We start from the raw sequence: 6,321 nt of genomic DNA, 5'->3' as shown, positions 1-6,321 counted from the left end.
GCATTGCATGATGCGATGTGTGGATCTCCATTCATTCAGTGTGCTAAGATGGTGAGTGTTTATGTTCTTTACATGCTACATACTGTACATGGGAAGATCTAGATCTCACTCAAGTTGTGATTGTTATTCAAGTCTTTCATTCTGTCTGTCTGTAGTTGAGTGTCTTTGAATCTGCTATGGAAATCAAAGATTCTCAATACTGTCTCTCATTTCTGTCAGTTGACTGATACATTATGGACATGTCACACTCTTAAGCATCACTGACCGGTCCCTCTCATGAACATATCATTTCAGAGCACACAAACAGGTACATCCCAGTTGGGACTCCTATGAGCTGGTCGTCAGCTCAGAGTTTCTGCAGGAAGAACTATTCAGACTTGGCCAGCATGAGGAACCAGCAGGAGAAGGAGGAGATCCTCAAGGTGATCCATCCTGAGTCATATTGGTGGATTGGCTTGTTCAGAGATTCCTGGAAGTGGTCTGACCAGAGTAACTCTCCGTTCAGACGGTGGAGTAATGGAGAGCCCAACAATAGCGAAGGAAATGAATTTTGTGCAGCTCAGAAAAAGGGTGCAGCAGCGTGGATTGACGTTTCTTGTGATGATAAATTTTGGTTCATCTGTTCAGGTGAGTTCCAGTCCACACCAAATTAAAAAAATCTGACATTAAAGATCCATCCTCTCTGATCTGTCAAGGCTTTGTAGGCTAAAGATCTTTGCTTTCGTATTTCTTTACAAAATGTACCTGTTCAATGCTCAATTTTTGCTGTTATGACCAGTTGCTGTTTTCACAGCATTGAAAGCAACATAAAATCATGTGACTTTTATCTTCATTCTGCAGTCCCCATGCTGAAGGTGTTGAAGGTTGAGCTGATTGCTGAAGGATCTGTGGACCTGAACGACCCCGCGAGGCAGGAAGCCATTTTAGAGCAGGTCAGTCTCATTGCTCCTCTGGATGATCTGGCTGAAAACAAAAAGTCTGAGGTTAAAAGTATCCAATATTAGAGGGAGGTGATGATCTGTCTTGTAGATGGAGAAACATATGAGGGACCAAGGCATTCATCAGTTCAGACTGAGATGGAGGAAACAGATGGAGAAATCTTTCATGAGAAAAAGGAGGAGCAGAAACCATAGTAATCATTAGAAATGCTGTTTCATACTATAGAAACATTACAATCCTGCTGAACCCATAAGGACATTTACTGTCTATTAGTTAGGTTATCATTATGATATACTGTATAATCAAGTATTATTACTGTTTGCCCTATGGATACTAAATTAGTGTTGCTTTAGATTCAGTATTTCTGCTGTCAATCTTATTAATTACCATTCTATTTGAATTATGTTATTTGTTTTAAACTGTCATATTTTTGATATGGACTTATTTAGGAATATTTATATCAGGCATATTTAAATAACTTGTATTCACACTAAATTTTATGTTTTGTTTTGTCTTTTATGGTTTTCATTATCTTCTATTCATTAATGTGGCTTTTGGCCCTATTTATCAGGTTATAGGGTTATATAACATTTCTGCTGCCAATCTTGTTACATAACTTCTTTTCAACAAGGTTTGATTTATATTTTGTGTCTGATTATATTACATCAGCGGTTCTCAATCCTGGTCCTCACAGTCCTGCTGGTTTTCATTCTAGGACTGTTTACACCTGAGACACCAGGTGAATGCAATTAACTGCAAGTAACTAGCTGGTAGGATAGAAAACCAGCAGCACTCTGGGTCCTGGGACCAGGACTGAAAACCACTGTATTATATCATCCGTTTTAATAACAAAAATGATTATATTTAGCCATTGTGTGGGACTTATGTTATGACATTTAGATTTGTAATATCATCAATAAAGAAAATAAAGGCGTTTTTTTGCTCACTCAAACTCAGTGTCTGGTGTCTAGTGTGTGTGTGTGTGTGTGTGTGTTTGTTTTGGGGAGGTGGGGGGTGGTGGATGCTAAAATAGAGACACTCGCACCCAGACACGCACACAAATACACTTAGGTGTCATTTTTGTTCTTTCTCCACTGGCCTATTGATCTCGCTGGCTGTGACCAGTTAACTGTCCAGAACCTCAGTCTCTGCCTGGGATCCACCTGATTGGTTCACAATCCCCTCAATCGTCCAACATTCATATGCTGATAATGGGTAGATACTGTACCCAAAAATGGATATGGTTTTCCAGTTAGTGGTGATTCAAAACCACACAGCGGCTTCAGCTTTACATACTCATAAAACACATGCATACTAGACCTATCTTATGGTCCATGCAAAGTCTGATGGATAACGTAGTGAATATGAAAAGTTTGAAATTGCAAATATTTTGCCATAAAAAACATGCAATATTATTGAAAACATACTGAGTGTACTGCCATGTTAGATTACCGTTGTGCAGGTTTCAGCTTGTTAAGGTGTGGTTATTATAATTTGGCTATTTAAGGTAGCTTAAAGAGGAACCCATGTATGTGCTTGTTAGAGTAGCCTTCGCTGGGGACCAGCACACAGTGATGTCACTGACCTCTACCTTTACTTGGGGGAGTTTCTGCTTTTTGGAGTTAAATTATCCTTTGTGATTATGGTTTATATTCTGTGACAGTGACAGGAAACATACTTACCTTGAATTTACCTGGCTTGAGAAATACTGTATGTCATTTTTCATGTTGACTGAATGTGCTTTCCTGTGTTGTAGGGTAAGTTTGAGGTCACCCCTAACTGGTGTGGTCCAGGGAGTAGAGGGTTGAATACTCCATGACAACCTTTTTTTTTCTTTCTAAAAAACTAAACAAAAAAAACATTGTGCTACAAATTAGAGCCTATGCAAGTGACTGCTCTTCATTCCCTACAAATGCAGTATTAAGGCACAACAAGAAAAAATATTGACACTTCAGTGGCGATTCTGAATAAGTAATCCACACAAAATGGCTGTCCAATGGCTGTTCACTATGCTTTAATTTCCCTTCAGCTGCATGACAGGAATGCTCATTCAACATGGAAAATGTGTTCTTGCTTACTTTAAGAGGAGAAACATTATCAGTATAGCCAACCCAGTGAATTGAGATTGTTGTGAGTGATCCAATAATGAAATGTCTCAGAATAAAATATTATCTTTTCTTTCTTTCTTTATTTTTTAAAATATTTTTTAATAGAATAAAATAGCCCTTTTACTTATTCAGTTGTTTGTTTGTTGCTGTCCATACTGTAGCATTTAAGGTCAGGTTGGATAGTGCCTGCACCTTGTAGGTGAAAACTGATACGGCATTACTAATTCTCCAAAGTCACGTAGCTCTCATGTTGGTCAGGCACCATTCAAATGACTGATGATGGGATGGGATGATGATGATCTGGATTGGGTTGACAGTCAGGGTCCATTTTACCAAGAGCCCAATTTACATACAATTTACAATCTCTCTCTGTAACCAGTAAATTCTTATTTTGTATTTTGTATATTTCATATTGAATATTGTTTAACTTCTGAATCACGTTTGTACTGTCCCAGCAAAAATTTTGCATTATGCACTGCTTTGATTGGAAAAACAGGATGACTCCCTCTGAACGTCATTTAATGCTTTTCAGATGTTTGCATGTCTGAGCCAAGATGACACAACTTCAAGAATAAGAGCATTAAAACAATCAGCACAGAGTGAGCACAACATCTGAGACACGACAAAGGTAAGAGCTCATAAGATACGATGTCAATAGTTAAAACTAACTCAAAAATGATTATCCCTCGGCTCATGTTGAAGAGAAACTTTAACCTTAAATCTGTCACTTGATAGTTACTAAATGATGTATCATTATGTTTTATGTTTTGTTTATATTTTATATTTAATCTATTTTGTCACTTGTATGGTGTCACTGTTATTGCAGGATGGTACACCAGAGCAATGCATAAGACAGGATTGGTGATCTTTCTGCTCTCAGGTTGGTGATATTTACCATGAGACATCTACACTTAATATCACAAATAGTATATATTAATACCTCCAATCTCATGAATTGCTCATTCACTAAATGCATGAATATGTTTTACAAGCCTGTGAAAACAGATAATGCATTTTCTTTCAGTTCTGTGGACACTTTCATCAGGTGTCTCCAGAGAATACCACTTGGTGAAATTGGAAAAAACCTGGACTGAAGCTCAGCGTTACTGTAGAGAGAATTTTGCTGACCTGGCGACCATTGACAATGAAGAAGATTTGGCAAAAGTGAACAGTATGTTAGAGAACCCAGGAGATTTGATATGGATAGGGCTTTATGATGATGTTACCAGTTGGAGGTGGTCCATGGACAACACAACAGCTGAATTCAGTGACTGGATTGTTTTTTGGAAGGACAGTAGTAGAGAGCGTTGTGGACTATTTTTTCAGGGTGCATTGCATGATCATATGTGTGGATCTCCACTCAAATCAGTGTGCTATGATGGTGAGTGTTTATGTTCTTTACATGCTACATACTGTACATGGGAAGATCTAGATCTCACTCAAGTTGTGACTGTTATTCAAGTCTTTGATTCTGTCTGTAGTTGAGTGTCTTACAGCTTTGAATCTGCTATGGAAATCAAAGATTCTCATCTAATACTGTCTCTCATTTCTGTCAGTTGACTGATACATTATGGACATGTCACACTCTTAAGCATCACTGACCGGTCCCTCTCATGAACATATCATTTCAGAGCGCACAAACAGGTACATCCCAGTTGGGACTCCTATGAGCTGGTCGTCAGCTCAGAGTTTCTGCAGGAAGAACTATACAGACTTGGCCAGCATGAGGAACCAGCAGGAGAAGGAGGAGATCCTCAAGGTGATCCATCCTGAGTCACATTGGTGGATTGGCTTGTTCAGAGATTCCTGGAAGTGGTCTGACCAGAGTAACTCTTCGTTCAGATGGTGGAGTAATGGAGAGCCCAACAATAGCGAAGGAAATGAATTTTGTGCAGCTCAGAAAAAGGGTGCAGCAGCGTGGATTGACGTTTCTTGTGATGATAAATTTTGGTTCATCTGTTCAGGTGAGTTCCAGTCCACACCAAATTTAAAAAATCTGACATTATAGATGCATCCTGTCTGATCTGTCAAGGCTTTGTAGGCTAAAGATCTTTGCTTTCGTATTTCTTTACAAAATGTACCTGTTCGATGCTCAATTTTTTTCACAACATTGAAAGCAACATAAAATCATGTGACTTTTATCTTCATTCTGCAGTCCCCATGCTGAAGGTGTTGAAGGTTGAGCTGATTGCTGAAGGATCTGTGGACCTGAACGACCCCGCGAGGCAGGAAGCCATTTTAGAGCAGGTCAGTCTCATTGCTCCTCTGGATGATCTGGCTGAAAACAAAAAGTCTGAGGTTAAAAGTATCCAATATTAGAGGGAGGTGATATACAACAACTTGTTTCTGTCTTGTAGATGGAGAAACATATGAGGGACCAAGGCATTCATCAGTTCAGACTGAGATGGAGGAAACAGCCAGATGGAGAAATCTTTCATGAGAAAAAGGAGGAGCAGAAACCATAGTAATCCTTAGAATTGCTGTTTCATACTATAGAAACATTACAATCCTGTCGAAACCACAAGGATCTTTTTATGATATTTAGTGTCTTTTAGTTAGGTTATCATTATGATATATAATCAAGTAATGTTACTGTTTGCCCTATTAGTACTGCTTTAGATTCAGTATTTCTGCTATCAATCTTATTAATTATCATTCTATTTGAATTATGTTATTTGTTTTAAACTTTGTCATATTGTTACATGGTGGGATAGAAATCCAGCAGCAATCTGGGTCCTGGGACCAGGACTGAAAACCACTGTATTATATAATCTATTTTAGCAACATAAATGTTTAACATACATTTAGCCATTGTGTGGGACTTATGCTTTGAAATTTACATTTATAATGTCATCAATAAAGAAAATAAAGGCGTTTCTTTTTTGCTCACTGAGTAGTGTGTGTGGGTTTTTTTTTGTTGTTTTTTTTGGGGGGGGGGCTAATAAAATACAGATGATTGACTCAGATGAAACCAGTCATGGAGATTTTTAACATGGAGACACTCGCACCCAGACACGCACACAAATACACTTGGATGTAATTTTTGTTCTTTCTCCACTGGCCTATTGATCTCGCTGGCTGTGACCAGTTAACTGTCCAGAACCTCAGTCTCCGCCTGGGATCCACCAAATGGTCCAACATTCATATGCTGATAATAGGTAGACACTATACCCAAAAATGGATATGGTTTTCCATTTAATGGTGATTCAAAGCACAGTGGCTTCAGCTTTACACACATACCAGGCCTATCTTACGGTCAACGCAAAGTCTGATG

At 38.6% G+C, this 6,321-nt stretch overlaps 2 long non-coding RNA genes across 2 annotated transcripts; both read left to right on the top strand.

The window, feature by feature from the left end:
- The first annotated feature begins 538 nt into the window (after positions 1-538).
- Positions 539-1,275, top strand: LOC144542819 (uncharacterized). The gene is made up of 3 exons (XR_013507477.1): positions 539-627; positions 841-932; positions 1,030-1,275. It is a non-coding gene; the product is annotated as an uncharacterized LOC144542819 (long non-coding RNA).
- Positions 1,276-4,922: 3,647 nt separating this feature from the next.
- Positions 4,923-5,566, top strand: LOC144542814 (uncharacterized). The gene is made up of 3 exons (XR_013507472.1): positions 4,923-5,011; positions 5,203-5,294; positions 5,405-5,566. It is a non-coding gene; the product is annotated as an uncharacterized LOC144542814 (long non-coding RNA).
- The last annotated feature ends 755 nt before the right edge of the window (positions 5,567-6,321 follow it).

This window comes from Centroberyx gerrardi, chromosome 19 (assembly GCF_048128805.1).
Source record: "Centroberyx gerrardi isolate f3 chromosome 19, fCenGer3.hap1.cur.20231027, whole genome shotgun sequence".
Classification (NCBI taxonomy): Eukaryota; Metazoa; Chordata; class Actinopteri; order Beryciformes; family Berycidae; genus Centroberyx; species Centroberyx gerrardi.
Note: the sequence above shows the minus strand (reverse complement) of the source record. Positions and strands in the feature narration are given on the sequence as shown.